At 36.2% G+C, this 18,102-nt stretch overlaps 1 pseudogene; it reads right to left on the reverse strand.

Annotated features, from left to right (window-relative positions):
- Positions 1–17,120: 17,120 nt before the first annotated feature.
- Positions 17,121–17,638, reverse strand: LOC123588575 (annotated as a pseudogene).
- Between the last annotated feature and the right edge of the window lie 464 nt (positions 17,639–18,102).

Consider the following 18,102-nt stretch of genomic DNA (forward strand, 5'->3'; position numbering starts at 1 on the left):
TTGATATAGGTATGTACTTTGTGCCATTTTGTTAATTGTTTAATGGTTGTTTTTGTAGTTCTCTGTTTCATTTTCTCTTGTTTTCTTCCCTTGTGATTTTATGACTTTCTTTAGTGTTCTGCTTGGATTTTCTCTCTCTCCCTCTCTCTTTTTCTTTTCTTTTTTTTTTTTTTAGTAATGTATCTATTATAGGTTTTTGGTTTGTGGTTACCATGAGGTTCACAGATAACAATCTATGTATATAGTAGTCATTTTAAGTTCATGGTCACCTAACTTTGAATGAATTCTAAATGTACTACGTTTTTACTTCCCTTTCACAATTTCTTATGCTTTTGGTGTTATATTTTATATATATCTTTAATATATATATACAATATATGAATAATTTTTTTAATGTGTTGTTGGATCCAGTTGGCTACTATCTTGTTGAGGATTTTTGCATCCATGTTCATGAAGGAAATTAGTCTATAGTTCTTGTTTTTAGTGGGGTCTCTGTCTGGTTTTGGAATCAAGGTAATGCTGGCTTCATAGAAAGAGTTTGGAAGTTTTTCTTCCATTTCTATTTTTTGGGACAGCTTCACGAGAATAGGTGTTAACTCTTCCATAAATGTTGGGTAGAATTCCCCTGGAAAACCATCTGGCCTTGGACTCTTGTTTTTTGGGGAGGTTTTTGATTACTAGTTTGATTTCTTTACTGGTTATGGGTCTGTTCAAATTTTCTATTTCTTCCTGTTTCAGTTTTGGTAGCGTATATGTTTCTAGGAATTTGTCTATTTCTTCCAGATTGCCCATTTTATTGGCGTATAAGTGCTCATAATATTCTCTTATTATTGTTTTTATTTCTGCTGTGTTGGTTGTGGTCTCTCCTCTTTCATTTTTGATTTTATTTATTTGGGTCCTTTCTTTTTTCTTTGTGATCAAACTGGCTAGGGGTTTATCAATTTCATTAATTCTTTCAAAGAACCAGCTTCTGGTTTCGTTGATATGTTCTACTGTTTTTTGGTTTTGATAGCATTGCTTTCTGCTCTAATCTTTATTATTTCCTGTCTTCTGCTGTTTTGGGGTTTTATTTGCTGTTCTTTTTTCAGCTCTTTAAGGTGTAAGGTTAGGTTGTGTATCTGAGATCTTTCTTCCCTCTTTCGGAAGGCCTGGATTGCTATATACTTCCTCTTATGACCACCTTTCCTGCGTCCCAGAGGTTTTGGGTTGTGGTGTTATCGTTTTCATTGGCTTCTATGTACTTTTTAATTTCCTCTTTAACTTCTTGGTTAGCGCATTCATTCTTTAGTAGGATGTTCTCGAGTCTCCAAGTATTGCTATCTTTCCAAGTTTTTTCTTGTGGTTGATTTCAAGGTTCAGAGCATTGTGGTCTGAAAATATGCACTGTATGATGTCGATCTTTTTGTACTTGTTGAGGGCTGATTTATGTCCCAGAATGTGGTCTATTGTGGAGAACGTTCCACGTGCACTGGTGAAGAATGTATATTCCGCTGCTTCATGATGAAATGTTCTGAATATATCTGTTAAGTCTACCTGGTCCAGGGTATCATTCAAAGCATTGTTTCCTTGCTGATTTTCTTGATTAGATGATCTGTCCATTGCTGTGAGTGGGGTGTTGAAGTCTCCTACTGTTATGGTATTACTATCAATGAGTTTCTTTATGTTTGTGTTCATTGATTTATATATTTGGGTGCTTTCACATTTGGCGCATAAATGTTTACAATTGCGAGGTCTTCTTGGTGGATAGACCCCTTAGTTATGATATAATGCCCGTCTTCATCTCTTATTATAGCCTTTATTTTAAAGTCTAGATTGTCTGATATAAGTATGGCTACTCTGGCTTTCTTCTGTTGACCATTAGCATGACAGATGTTTCTCCATCCCCTTACTTTCAATCTGAAGGTGTCTTTAGGTCTAAAGTGGGTCTCTTGTACACAGCATATAGATGGATCTTGTTTTCTTATCCATTCTGTTACCCTCTGTCTTTTGATGGGAGCATTTGGTCCATTGATGTTTAGAGTGAGTACTGAAAGTGATGAGTTTATTGCCATTATGTTTCTTGTAGAGTTGGAGTTTCTGGTGGTGTTCTCTGGTCCTTTCTAGTCTTGTTGCTTTTGGTGTTTTTTGTTTGTTTGTTTGTTTGTTTTTTGTTTTGTCTTTTCTCCCTTCAGAATGACCCCCTTAAAATTTCTTGCAGGGCTGGTTTAGTTGTCATGAACTCCTCTAATTTTTGTTTGTCTGGGAAAATTTAATTTCTCCTATTTTGAATGACATCCTTGCTGGATAAAGAATTCTTGGCTGCATATTTTTCTTACTCAGTACATTGAATATATCCTGCCACCCCTTTGTGGCCTGCCAGGTTTCTGTGGATAGGTGTGCCGCAAACCTGATGTGTTACGGACTCTTCCCCTTGCTGCTTCATGAATCTTTCCTTGCCTAATATTTTGTGAATTTGTATATGATATGCCTTGTTGATGGTTGGTTTTTGTTGAATTGTATGGGTGTTCTCTGTGATTCCTGGATTTTGCTATCTGTGTCTTTCCCCAGTTAGGAAAGTTTTCCTCTATGATTTCCTTACATAACCCTTCTACTCCTTTCTTCTCTCTCTTCATCTTCTGGGACCCCTATGATTCTGATGTGGTTCCTTTTTAATGAGTCACTGATTTCTCTAATTCTTAAATCATGCTCCTTTGCCTTTGTCTCCCTTTTTTTCCTGCTTCATTATTCTCCATAAGTTTGTCTTCTATCCCTGATTCTGTTCTGCCTCATCCATCCTTGCTGCTGTGGCCTCCATTAGAGTTTGCAGCTCAGTTATAGCATTTTTTATTTCATCCTGACTAGGATTTACTTCTTTTATATCTGCAGAGAAGGATTCTAATTCATTTTCGACCCCTGCTAGTATTCTTAGTATTGTGATTCTAAATTCTCCTTCAGACATGTTGCTTGTGGCTTGTGTTGATTAAGTCCCTGGATGTCATTTCTTCCTGCTCTTTCTTTTGGGGTAAATTCCTTTGTTTTGTCATTTTGAAGGAAGAAAATGAATTAATAAGGTAAAAAGAAATTTAAATTAAAAAATTATAAACAGCACACACATACACACACACACACACACACACACACACACACACACACACAAATCAAATAAATGATGTTTGATCCTAGGTATGTTTTGGTCTGGTTGTTGAAAGGAGTTTGATAGATTAGAGAAAAATGGAGGAAAAGAAGGAAAATTTTAAAAAAGGGAAATATTTGAATATTTGGAACAATGATGACAATGAAATAGAATATGATGAAGTGATGGAAGTAAAATGGAATTTGAAAAATTTACACACAATAAAAAGTATAGTAGAGAAAAATTAAAAATATATTTTTAATAAAAATTGAAAGTAAAAATTTTCTTTTTCTGTATTCAAGACAAAGAAAAGATTTGAAAAAGAAAAAAAGAAAAAAGAAAGAAAATTGACTAGATGCACCGGCGAGCAGACTGAAATATGATTGAAATTATGTTGTTTTCCCCTAGAGGTCAAACTATGAAGCACTTTATAGTCCAGAAACTAAGCAGGTGGAGAGATTTGTGGTGTTCCTGAAGAGCAAGATTGGCCCAATTGGGTGGGGCTTAGTGTAATGGCTCCATTCTCCACTAGATGGCACTGCTTAACTTACTGGGGTGGAATGCTGTGCTTGTAGGTGTGTATGCACACGCATGGAAGGGGTGAAAATGCCGTCACCTAGCTACCCAGTCTCTAGTGTCCGAACTCTGTTCTCCCCAATCTCATTCTTTTTCTCTTGCTTCTGTCCACTTCCTGCTTTTACACTGTCTGTGACCAAGCCATCAGGTTGTCAGGGTGCACCTCCCTCAGATGCTGCTGTGTTTCCTGACCCCTCACTTCTGAGGGTCTGCAGCTTTGACCCACTCAGACCCTCTGAGGGAGGGTCTCACTGAGCAATGGCCAGGTGCCAGCTGCACCCAGGAACATTCAGGGACCGTGCTGATGCTGATGCCCAGAGACTGTGGCTGGGTGCCAGCCCACCCCAGAAAAAGTTCACACAATTGTGTAGCAGCAGCATTTCAGGGATTATGGGAAATCACAACACATATCTGGCACCAAGCTTCACCCCTAATGACTTTGTTCCAGCACCAGTGAATGTGCTTGTTCTCTGGGGTCTGCTGGGACCAGTTGGCCATACAGACTCTACCAAATATCCTTCCAGCAGGAGGACCACCTTTCCCCCTGTGGCCCAAGGATCCCCAGACCTCATTCTGTTCCTGGGGATTCTTCCTTGCCACCAGAGCACTGCCAGGTATCGAGCTGCAGAGTTTCAAACTCTGCACTCCTCCTGTTTATAGAGTCTTAATGGAATTTAAACCCTCTCCTTTCTCCTTTCTCTCTTTTAAATTCAGTCCCTATGGCTGTTTCCACTTTTCCTCTTTCCAGCTGGTTTTGGAGGGGGGTGCTTTTCCCATACTCTCCCCCCATCTCCGTCTTCTCCCTGCACACAAAAGTGACTCCCTGCCCTCCGCAGCTTCTCTCTCCCCCAATTCACCTCTCCGTGCCACCTACCTGCTGAGTCCTGTGGTTCAGGTTGTGTGGATTGTTGTGTTAATCCTCAAATCAGTTTTCTAGGTGTGCAGGATGGTGTAGTGTTGATTTGACTGTATTTCATGGATGCAAGATGCAAAAAACCTTCCATGCTGTTCCATCATCTTGGCTCCTCCTGATTTCCTCTGAAAATGTCTTTAAATGTTACTGTTCTTGATGCTTCGATTGGAGAATGTGGACCATTTTGAGAACTAGCAGGCCAGAGTGTTATCTTTTATTGTGTCCTCTCTTTACTTCCCATGGATTTCTTTTTCTAAGCAGAGTGTCTCTATGCAGACATCTGAGTAGCTGAGCAATTGAACTACCAGTGACTGGCTGTGTCTTTTTAAGGTTTATTGTGAAGTAGTTGCCAGCCCAGTAGTGTATCACTTTGCATTGCTCCCCATTTTTCCATCTTATAGTTTTCCTTACTTTTGCTCTATGGAGATTTTATGCCCCAGATGAATTTTAAGTGCTTCCTCCTAGGTCTGGGAACTTTTTTTTCAGGGAGTTTTGGCTAACATAATATAATAATGACTTGTTTACATGCTTGTCTCTTCTGGGAGACTGAAAACCCCTTGAAAGTAGTAACCATGTCATCTCATTTGTTATGAGATGGGACCTGACAAAATAGGCCAGAGGTCCATGTTCATATAACAGACCTATACATGAAAACATAGGGAATTATAGAATAAAAATGTTCTTTGTGAAATACATATACTCAAATATTATTGTTAAATAAGCCTTTAATCTTATTGGCTAATATTTAAAAATCATCTCTTGAATATGAAATATAATGTGCTATTTGAGTAATAGATAAGTATAGGAAAAGAAAGTTTTACTAAACATATAATTTAAAGCCCCAATGGTATTTTTGCCCATTGGTTATTGCCACCGTTAAGATAATTCTTATTAAAAATTAACCCTAAAAAATTCAAAATCTATGTAATATATTTAAACATCTTAGGATTTGGCTGTCTCTGAAAGGTAAAGGACAAATAAATATCAAGTAATAAGCATCTAAGAGCTTTGACAGGAAATAAAGGCAGAAAGCCTAATACAGTCATAAAAAGAGAAGCCTAAATAAAGCCATATTTGGAATAAAACAAATCTCAGTACCTTCTGTATAATTTGCAATAAACCACAGATGCCAAACATTCATCTTATTTAAGTCAGTCCGGCGCTAATCTCAAACTAAGTTAATTTCTCAAATTGGATTAATTATGGTGAAAGAAATTTTGCAATTACCCATAGGAAGATGCTGGGAAGATTGTAAACTCAGGGTAATTTATGATTGAGTATATATGTTGATCATGAGTGCTGCATATTTGGGGCTGTGAGACTAGGTGTGAGCCCTATGTGACTGCATTCAAGTTTGGGCATGGATTAAACACACAATCTGAACGTTAAATTTACCCTTTTTACTTTTATTTCTAGCTTTGTGTCAGAGAATTTTTTTTATGTGTTTTGAAGGAAGGTTCCAGACCATGGGAGCCAGTAGTAATAGTGCACTTAAAAAAATAGCTCTTAAAGGATGTATATGGAAAATGTTCTAAATTTTAGAATCTCAAGTTTAAGCATTTCAGGAAATCTTATTTTTTAAAATGAAAAGTGGAAGTTTTCCATGTGAGAAATAGGAAGGAAGAAAGATACCCATTTTTATTGAACTAGAGAAGCTTTGTATGTATCATCTTACTGAATTTTGATAACAATCAGTCTTCTGGAATAAGTGTGAGTATTCCTATTGCATTGCTTAGTAACCAGGGATTGGGGATTTTACTTTCAGAACAACCCAGTCAGTAAGTGGTAGAGCTAGAATATAAATCCAGGCCAACTGACTTCAGAAACTCTGTCCTATTGGCTGCCTAGTTATCACTAACTGTTGGCAGAATTTAAGGTTTATTGTTTCTTGTTAGATGCCTCTTTCTCATCCATGGGACAGCTGTAAATTTATCTGTCTTTTACTCTATAATTGGGACAGTTTTAGTGTAAACTGGACTTGCTTGAAGAATTGGCATGAAAGAGTAGGAAGTAGGGCTTGGATAGCATATTAGGGTTTTCCAGAGAAACAGAACAATATGAACCATCATAGATAATGTAGTCTCTGTCATCACTAGATGTTGGTTAGTGCACCATTGACATCTTCAGTGTGATCCTGAGTTCAGTAATAAATCTAATTCCATCCTAAGATAGTAGTGATGCTTGAAGTTATGCCTTTAAATCTGTATTTTGGTTTTGCCTTTGGTCCTAGGTTTGGTATCAATATTTACGTGATTCTTATTTTGATACAATATAACGTAAAGAACCATACACAGAGGTGTTTTGCCTGTAAAATATACTCAGTCTGCTTTCTGAATGCTTGTCTTACAAATCTATTGTTATCAAAATATTCTCTACTGATGGAATATCTAGTCATCATTGAAAAGCAAAGTGCTTTGTTTTCCAGGAGAGATATCTCATATTGGAAATGGTCTGTATTTTAAAATTTTGCAAACAAGCACACACTATTGTTGTTATTAAGTATGTGTGTGTGTGTGTGTGTGTGTGTGTGTGTGTGTAAAATCTAACATTGGGTCAAAAATCAAGGTATTCTATTTTAACATACATTTTTACTGTTTTCATTTCATTCTGTAGAAATTGCAAATATCATCATGCAGAAATTTCACTTCTTCAGTTTCCTGAGCTCACAGGTCACATTGCTTTTTTACTGGAATCTCTACCTGGCTCAGTAACCAAGGCAACAAATCCCTGGTTAATGATTCACTAGAAATTCACTGTGGAGGTGGCTTATTAGTTTTTTTCCCCAAGAGCTGGGATAAAAAGCTTGCTTGTGATATTTTCATCTATTTCTCTTTTCTCTCTTACTTGAGATCCAGACAACCTAAAGTAAACTTAATTAAAATCAATAGACAAAAATATCCAGTGCTTTAAATTACTATTTTGGGACTTACAGTGTTTGTATATATAAGTATGGAATATTAATAAGTTTAAGAATATTTTGTTTTATGTTTCTACTTCTTTCAGTTTGCATTTTTGATGTGTGCATAAAAAACAAAAATAATTTTAAAATGGTAGTTTTAGGCTTAAGCAGTAGCCTAGTTCTGGAAGAGTTGTTTGTAGAAAGCATCTTTAAGAAGTTACTAACATGCCTTAGGGGAAGAAGAGAAGACAAGTAAAAATCCAACAGAAGTTTGAATAGGAAAAAAAAGTCAACTTTATGAAAAGGAGTAAGTATGGGAAGAAATTGACAAGAGGGCAAAAAACCAAAACCACTAAACTAAAAAAACCCATTGGTGTTGTTTAAAAATATTCCATAGTATATGAAGATACAGTTCTAATGGATGAATGAATCCAAATATATTTCTGGAAAATTTTGTTTTCTGCCTTAATATTTAAAGGGAAGCAAGGGGAAGAGGAAATGATAGAATGACATTTGACGTGTTTCCCAAGTGTTTATAAAAGAGAAAAAGGCAGTGACACTGGAGAACACAATTACCTGGCTTGAAAGTGCTAAAAGGAATGGACCTCTTGAGAGGAATGGGGGATACATTAACAACGGACTTTTTACACGTCCCCCCCCCCTTGCCAAGGCAGCTTTTAGTGCCATGTTTGAAAGGTTCAAAATAACTAAAATCATGAGTTGAGAACTGTTAACTCTAGGAAGTATTTTAGAACTTCTATTAAGAATTGGAGACAACTAATATAAGAAAATCCTCCTACACCTTATAAGTTAATAGAAGGTATTTATCTATGGTGTGACAGTTATTTATATTGTCAAAAAAACATATAATGAAAAAAACTCATGATTTCATTATATTGAAAGCTTGAGAAGAGCCCTTTAAAGAACAGTAGACACACTACTAATAAATAGTGTTTAGGCACACTATTAATAAATCTGTCATTTTTACATTATACAAATTGGAGATTGTTTCTGGAAGAACAAAAAAGAATTTTGTTTAGTAGTTCTGTAGAATGTACTTGCCATTAAGGAACATCTTGGCAGCATGATACAGATCCCATAGAGGATCAATGTTCTGACCAAACTCACCACTAGGAAAAACAATAACAAATTACCCAGAAGTCAAAAGTGGATACAGTACTACCAGTGGCTAAGAATTGGTTTTGTCCCTCCTTGTCCATATTCCTCCCTCCACTACAGTTTTGTCTGGAGGCAACTCTGACTTCCTTTTGGCCCAGAAACATTGGGTCAGAGCTGGCTCTACTTCTGGGCACTATAGCTGGAGTTTTTACCCACGCCAAGCCAGTTAGAACTACCAACCTTGCCAATTTCAGCCAAGAAGACTCAATCCAAACTTTTGTTTGTGCTTTTATTGAACTCTCCCTCTGGTGGTGGCCTTCATGTGATGATTATGGAAATCTGAAGTTTCAGGAACCACTGCAGGGAGCTTGAGAATGGAGTCAACTCAGAGGAAGCAAAGAAAATTAGTGATATCATTTGAGTCCTGAATAAAGCCACACCTGAAGTTACTACTTGGTCTGGACTTTTCATTTAAATGAACAGTAAGTACATTTTTGTTTAAGCCAACTTGAGATTTTTTTTCCCCTCACTTCCAACTGACAAGCAGAGCGCTTTAATTTATCCACAGGTGCAAAACTTCCAGAAAAGAGCCAGTAGGAGCTGAGTAATTCTGTAATGAAGGGAAGTGTAGCTTGTGCAGGAGATCTCTTCTTGGTCAACAACTGGAATGTTAGAAAAGAATTTAAAGGCAAATACCTGTCCTTCAGGAAGCCTGTATCAGAGTTAAGGGGAAAAAACCAATGACAACAAAGCCAAAGAACTGTTCGGTGCTGTTTTACTGTTCTGATGTAGTAAATATACAAAGAATACATAGAAGCAACAATAAAATTATTAGTCACGAGAAGCCTTTGAGGAGGAGAGGGCAACATAGTAAATAAGGAGAGTAACTGGTTAAATACCTATATTATGCATGGTCCCAAAAGTGAGTGCTTATTCGGGCAGACAGTTTTGAAAATTTCTTATAGTTTATTTCACTAAGGTTGTCTATACTGGTCAACATTGTAGTAGAGAGTAAATCACCAGGTCATTTTATGGCATGTAAACAGATATTGAGAATTGTTTTAGGTTTTGGAACATAATTTGGAAACTAAGGTACCAATTATATTAAATGACTTTGTAGCAGACATGAACAACTTTTTTTACTAAGAGTGTGATTTTCCTTAAAATAATGAGTGTTCTAGTTTTAGCAACTCTAAATGGTTCTATGCTTTATAGATATTTTTCTTTGCCTTGTGAAAACATAGAGCAGGTCTACTGTTCAGTTATGAGAAATATTTATTTTCCAATGTTTAGTTCCTATTGCTGAAAGGTAATATTGGAATAAAAGTGAAGGTCAGTTGAAATGATAAGTTCTGATATTTTCTACTCTGAGGTAGTGTACTTTTTTTTTTTAATTGGATAGGTAAGGCATAGGACAAAAGGCAACATGTTAATTAGGAAGGAATAGGGAGTCTTCTTCCTGAGACCCTGGGAGTATAAAAGATCCTAACATCATCACTGACCTCCAGGAAAGGAAGAGTAGATGGATATTTTAGGTATAATAATGAAAATAAGTGAAACATACATCGACAGACTATCAGAGACTAAGCAGAAGTATAACTGCAGAGCTTAAGTTTGAAGCTGAATCTGGTGTGAGAAAGGATGCCATGAATTTGTACATTAAAACAATGGAGAGGAAGTAATGGAAAATTTAGCGAGAAGAATAGCATTTTTGTCAGAAATGTTAATCTATTGTGTGTTTTATTCATTTCTCTTATAAAAAAGAATTCAGAACATTTTGGACACTTAGGGTGCTTCAGAGTAGAGCAGATAACTATAAATCACGTCTCTTTTTGAACTTGCAGCTGAAGTTAAATGGAAATGTGACATTGTAGGGAAATTCACCAGGCAGGATATTGAAATCTGTTTTTAACAGCTGTCCAAAAAAGTGCCAAAATGGTGAATTATCTTCTCTTTTCCCATAAACTAATTGATTCTCAGAAAATAAACAAAAAAGATACTGATATTATCCTGCAGTTTTTTGTTACAAACATAAAGTAGTGGCTCTTATGATGTATCACAGTTGAACAAAATTAACACACTGTCAAAGTAGCTCAATTACGTGGCATCATACCTCTCTAAGAAATTTACCAGAAAGTTCTTCCTTGAGCCAGAGATGGAAACAAACAAGCAAAAGCAGCACACAACTCCCAATATAAGAAAAGAGAAGGCTGGAATAGACCACATGTCAGTCCGGCCTTAGATCAGCTTAGATGTTTCTTTTGATCATAATAATTGTTATTACTCATTTCTGATGATTGAACCCATATGGTTTAACACCCATTGGATAATAAATATTGGTATAAAAATAACAAGAGAATTTCTTTCTTTCTTTTTTTTAATATGAAATTTATTGTCAAATTGGTTTCCATACAGCACCCAGTGCTCATCCCAACAAGTGCCCTCCTCAATTCCCATCACCCGCTTTCCCCTCCCTCCCACCTCCCATCAACTCTCAGTTTATTCTCAGTTTTTAAGAGTTAACAGATAATTTCTTAATGGGTTTATGAGTTAAATGCCTTTCAAAGATATTATATTTTAAGGTAACTTGAAAATACTGACTGTGAAAGGGTTATTAATCAGGGGTAAGAAAAAATACCCTGCAGGATATTAATTACTTACTTAAAGTACTCATTTCTTTGCATACACTCAATATGTTTTTATCTTTGAATAACCTATCTATTACATGGTGCCCTTGCATCTATTGTTGTTCCCCATCAATTCATTTTCCATGTTGTAGCCTGGTGGTCTTTACAAAATGAAGATTTGCTTTGTCCCTTTCTTTATCCCCGTACCTCCTCCAAGACTGTGGCAGTCATACTACTGCATCTCACAGATCTCCAGCTACAGGGCTTATAATTGACCTAGGGCCTCACTTGCTAAGTTTGAACCCTATTACTACTTTTTCACTGAGGCCTTTGTTCAGAGTTGCTCCCCACTGACAACTGAGAGCTGCAGGATGATACTAAGGCAGGCACTTCCCCAGGAGATGTGGGACTCCTCTGAAGGGTCCTTTAATACCCACTCATTCTTGAGATTTTTGCTCATATGTTATTTCTGGGGAAAACTTTCCCATTCTTTTTGCTGAATCAGGTTTACCTGCTCTACACATTCTTAGCACCAAGAACTTTAGTTCATAACAGGTATTACTGTTAATATTTTATATTCATTGAATGAATATTTGCTTCCATGGTGTCACATGGACTGGACATTAAGCTCTTTGTAAGGGCAAAAACATGTTTTTTAAAAATTTTGTTTCACTTGGGACCTCATGAAGATAAAAACTTCTGCATAGTAAAGGAAATGGTCAACAAAACAAAAGGCAACCAACGGAATGGGAGAAGATATTTGCAAATGACATATTGGATAAAGGGTTAGTATCCAAAATCTATAAAGAACTTATCAAAATCAACACCCAAAAAACAAATAATCCAGTGAAGAAATGGGAAGAAGACATGAATAGATAGTTTTCCAAAGAAGACAACCACAATACAAATCAAAACTATAATGAGATACCAACTTCACACCTGTCAGAATGGCTAAAGTTAACTATTCAGGAAACAACAGATATTGACAAGGATGTGGAGAAAGGGGAACATTTTTACACTGCTGGTTGGAATGAAAACTGGTGCAGCCACTCTGGAGAACAACATGGAGGTTCCTCAAAAAATTAAAAAAATAGAGCTACCCTATGACCCAGCAATTGTACTATTTGGTATTTATACAAAGGATACAAAAATGCTGACTCAAAGGGCACATGCACCCCAATGTTTGTAGCCAACAATAACCAAACTATGGAAAGAGTTCAGATTTCCATTAACTGATGAATAGATAAAGAAGATGTGGTATTTATATGCAATGCAATATTACTCAGCAATGAAAAAGAATGAAAATGTGCCATTTGCAACAACGTGGATAGAACTAGAATGTAATATGCTAAGTGAAATAAGTCAGGGAAAGATAAATATATGATTTCATTCATATGTGAAATTTAAGAACGAAACAGATGAACATAGGGGAAGGGAAGCAAAAATAAGATAAAAACAGAGAAGGAGGCAAACCATAAAAGACTCTTAAATATAGAGAACAAAGTGAGGGTTTCTGGAGGGATGTTGGGTGGGGGGGATGGGCTAAATGGGTGATGGGCATTAAGGAGGACACTTGTTGGGATGAGCATTGGGTGTTATATGTAAGTGATGAATCACGAAATTCTACTCCTGAAACTGTTATACACTATATGTTAACTAACTTAGTTAAATAAAATAAAAAAAAACCCCATACACAATTGTGTAGACATCACTACATGAAAATAAAGAAGAGTGCCTTCACTTAAAAACAAACAAACAAACAAACAAAAATTTTGTTTTACTTCTGTATCCCCAGCTTCTAGCACAATGCCTGTCACATAGATGATCAATAAATACCTATTGAATGAATTAATTTAAATATGTAGTGCCCTCAGAAACCTAAAAGAATGTTAGTTAATCTGAAACTTTCCTATTACCAGTCTTCATTTCACATGTTAAATGTTAATAATCTCCCCTAATCTTCTGCCTCTTACATTTGTCATTCTGAAAAGACCAGGTTAATGAAGAGTTTTGCAGAACTCATGTTAAGTTGAAAAATACACTTGAAAATTTTCTCTTTGTGGTATATTCTTTTTTTTTAGTATCAAAGTTAATATGTGCACAGTTGTCACATAGTTCCACAATGCTTTTAATGAAGAGTAATACTCTCTACAACTCTATTCTCCCTCATTTTCTGTTTCCTAGAGCTTAGTGCTTTTTAGTGGTTTCTCTTTTCATTTTCCTTCATATCTCAAAATAACATAATTGTATGGCAACTTTTAAGTTTTTCACTTTTAGGCATCATTTATTGACTTCCTACCATAAAAGATTAGGCTTTATCTTACTTTAATCATTTTCCCACTTGTTACCAAGCACTGTACTGCATGTTTCCCATCCCCCTCATCCTCCTGAAAATTTCACATGTTAAGATTTTTATATTATTTTTGTGTTAGCATGATTATATAAATGCTATTTTCAGGTGAGCCCAGTACTATTCCTAGACATTTGCATAGGAGCCCATGTCTTGTAAGCCAGACTTGAGAAATTTTTGCTCTGGCCCTTCTCCCTGGGGGAGGAATTCAGAAGGCCAAGTAAGCTGCCTTTTCAGATCTCACTCTGGGTCCCTGAATTACCTGCACAAACAACCCTGAGGCTGCTTCTAAACCCCATGCAGGCCCCATTATCATCTGTCCTGCTGAAGGGTGGATGATGCTGTCTGTGGACACATCTAATGGGAAAGTGTTTGTGAGTGTATGATCTGAGCTAGGATAATACATGGGTTGGTGTCTACACATGCCCCAAAATTTCCTCAGTGTGTGGGTTGGAACTTGAGGCTGGAATAGAAGGGGATGGGCTCTTGGTCTGAGGCCAGTAGCTAGCTCTCCATCCACTGTTAAGTTCTGGCGTGGAACTCTGAGAAGTATATGGATTTTAAATTTAATCCTGGCTTTCTAGGTCATTTACTTAAGGTAGGAGAATAGGATGTATTTTATTTAATACTTTTTTTAGTTTGACTTACATTTTAAAAACGTATAGTCATATGATACATGGTCCTTCATTTATCTTCCCCTGTCCCCTCCCCAAATGTTAGAGGGGGGCCTAACTTAGCCATGTGGTATACTGTGATTATTTTCTTTACCTGCATAGATTTTAAAATTTCTTTTGGTTGGAATTAATAATATCTTGCTTTGCATTTGCCTTATTTTCTCTGTAGTTAGGTCTTATCCTTAATTTACTCCTCAGAAGTTTAAATCTCTTAATTTATAAAAAAATTCAGGTAATATATTTTTTTCATCTTTTGGAGACATTCCTACTGGAGCTTGTTTTCTTCACTTGTTAAAATTGTGGTAAAAAAGACATAGCACAAAATTATCATCTTAACCATTTTTAAGTGTACAGGTCAGAAGTATTAAGTATATTCATATTGTGAAATGATCAATATCATCCAACTCCAGAACTCTTTTCTCTTGCAAAAGCCCAAACTCTATACCCATTCCTCCCTCCCTCTCATCCCTGGAAACCACCATTCTACTTTCTCTATCACTTTGGCTAATGTCAGTGCTTTACATAAGTGGATCATGTAGTATTTGTTTTTTTGTGATTGGCTTATTTCACTTAGCATAATGTCATCAAGATTCGTTCATGTTGTACCATATGTCAGAATTTCCTTTTAAAAGTATGAATGATATCCAATTATATGTATGTATCAAATTTTGCTTATCCATTCATCCAATGATGGACACAGGGGTTGCTACCACATTTTAATTATTGTGAATAATGGTGCTATGAATATGAGTGTACAAATATCTCATTGAAAATCTACTTTAAGTTCTTTTGGGTATATACCCATACGTGCAATTGCTGGATCATATGGTAATTCTATTTAAAAAATGTTGAGGAACTCCTATACTGTTTTCCACAGTGGCTGTATCATTTTGTATTCCCACTAATAGTGTACAGGTGTTCCAATTTCTCCACATCCTCTTCAGTACTTGTTATTTTCTGATTGATTGACTGATTGATGATGGTGGCCATCTTAATGGGTGTGAGCTGGAATTTCATTGTGGTTTTGATTTGTATTTCTCTAATGATTAGTGATGTTGAGCATCTTTTCATGTACTTGTTTCCATAACATTTATGTATCTTCTTTGAAGAAATGTCCATTCAAGTTTTTTTTGCCAATTTTGGAGTTGGGTTTTTTTGTTTTATTGTTGTTGAGTTTTAAGTTTTTCTATATATTCTAGATATTATTCCTTATCAAATATATCATTTGTGAATATTTTCTCCCTTTCTTTGAGTTTCCTTTTTACTCTGTTGATAGATTTACTCTGTTGTCTTTTGATGCCTTTTTATTGTGCATAGTCTATGGAGTGGTTCTCAAACTTTGTTAGATAGAATCACCTGGGGAAACTACTTAAAAATGGAAAGGCCCAAGTCCTGTACTTGCTTGAGTGAATTTGGGCTTCTGTGTTGTATAATATCTTCTCACTTGATTCTGATGCATATCTAATTGGAGAACAATAGGTCTGTGGGCACAGATTCTCAAACTTGGCTGCACATTAGAATCACTGGAGTCTCACACAGAGGGATTCTTTTTCTTTTAATTCAAGTATAATTAACGTACAGTGTTATATTAGTTTCAGGTATACAATATAATGATTCAACAATTCTATATATTTCTCAGTGCTCACCAAGAGGAATGTACTCTTAATCTATTTGATTTGATTTGATTTGATTTGATTTTAGAGACAGAGTGTGAGCAGGGAAGAGGGACAAAGGGAGAGAGAGAGAGAATGCTATGCAGGTTCCATGCTAAGCATGGAGCCTGATGCAGGGCTCAATCCCATGACCTTAGGATCATAACCTGAGCTGAAATCAAGAGTTGGATGCTCAATGGACTAAGCCACCCAGAAGTCTCTCTTAATGCTTTTTAATCTATTGATACTTAAAATTTAAAAATTTTCATGAAGCCTAATTTGCCTATTTTTTTTTCTCTTGTTGCCCGTGTCTTTGGTGTCATATCTAAGAATTTATTTCTAAATCCAGTATTGTGAAGCTTTTGCCCTGTGTTTTCTTCTAAGAGTTTTATAGTTGTAGGTGTAAATTTAGGTCTTTGACCCCTTTTGAGGTAATTTTTGTATTTGGTGTTTGGTAGGGTCCAACTTCATTCTTTTGCATGTGGATATCCACTTTTCCTAGCACCTTTTGTTGAAAAGACTGTCCTTTCCCCATTGGATGGCCTTGAAACCCTTGTCAAAAATCATTTGACTAAATATGGCAGGGTTTGTTTCCAATTTCTAGTATATTACATTGGTCTAAACACCTGTCTTTATGCTGGCACCATACTGTATTAATTACTGTAGCTTTGTGGTAAGTTTTAAAATCAGGAAGTATGAGTCCTCCATATTTGTTCTTTTTCAAGAGTATGTTAGCTATTTGGGGTACCCTGAGATTCCATATGATTTTTGTGATGGAGTTTTCTATTTTTGCAAAAAAATCATTGGGATTTGGATAGGGATCATATTAAATCTGTAGGTTGCCTTGGGTAGTATTGACATCATAACAATAGTAAGTCTTCTAATCTATGAACATAGGATATGTTTCCATTTATTTATGTCTTCCTTAATATCTTTCAGTAATGTTTTATAGTTTTTGTTGTGAAAGTCCTTTACCTCCTTGGTTAATTCCTGAGTATTTAATCCTTTTTTTGTTTGTTTTACAAGTTTGACTTTAAAATAGATTTGTATTCACAATGATTTCAATACATCAATCACTCCAGAACACAATGTGGAGGTATAACAATTATGTGATGACTTCTTAATAGTCCAAGGGGATAAAGACCTTTTTTCAAATATGGAAAGAAATTAATCTTTCTACAGTATTAACTCTTAAAAGCTATTCTTGTTTATAGATTACACTATTATTGTCAGTCTCATATACTTTTACTTAATAAAGAACCCCCCCCCCCCCCCACCACCACCAGGGGAAGAGATTTCTGGAGGTTTTCCCAGATATCTACAGCTATATTTTCTGTCATGTTTACAACATCTGCAAAGTATGGCACATCCAAATCCAGATTATTATGATCAAGGGGCTTCATAACTGTCTCCTCCATATACCCTTTGAGGTTGGTCAAATTCTTAACCACTCCTGTAGCAGGATCAGTCTTTCTATGTACAGTCACCACAACTTTATACTTGTGTCCATGGCATTGGGATTGTGGCATTTACCAGTTTAAAGTTTTCTTGGTTACTCAGAGTTTTGCTGTCATGCTAGTGGGTTGTGCTGGAAGAGACCAGGCAGGACACTTGTGCCTGGCAGATACCAAATGTGGCTGCTGCACTCATCGCCTCTCCTCCAGTATTTTATCCTTTTTTTTTTAACCTCAAGAAGTTTCTTTTTTTCAAGATTTTTAAATTATTTTAATCTCTACACCCAACATGTGGCCAGAACTCACAACTCTGAGATCAAGAGTAGCATGCTCTACTGACTGAGTCAGACAGACACCCCCTAAAAGGGCAATCTTCCAGTGTATGTATGTATGTATGTATGTGGGTATGTATGTATGTATTTATTAAGTGATTTCTGTGCCCAATATGGGGCTCAAACTCATGACCCTGAGATCAAGAGTTGTATGCTCTACCAATTGAGCCAGCCAGGAGCCACAGTTATTTTATTCTTTTTGAGGCTATTGTGAATAGATTGCTTCCTTTAAAAAAAAAAGAATTGCTTTTAATGTTTATTTATTTTTGAGAGAGAGAGAGAGAGACAGAGTGAAAGCGGCAGAGGGCCAAAGAGAGAGGGAGACACAGAATCTGAAGCAGCTGTGCTGACAGCTCAGAGCCTGACATGGGGCTCAAACACACAAACTGAGACT

The sequence above is a fragment of the Leopardus geoffroyi genome, chromosome D3, assembly GCF_018350155.1.
Source record: "Leopardus geoffroyi isolate Oge1 chromosome D3, O.geoffroyi_Oge1_pat1.0, whole genome shotgun sequence".
Taxonomy (NCBI): Eukaryota; Metazoa; Chordata; class Mammalia; order Carnivora; family Felidae; genus Leopardus; species Leopardus geoffroyi.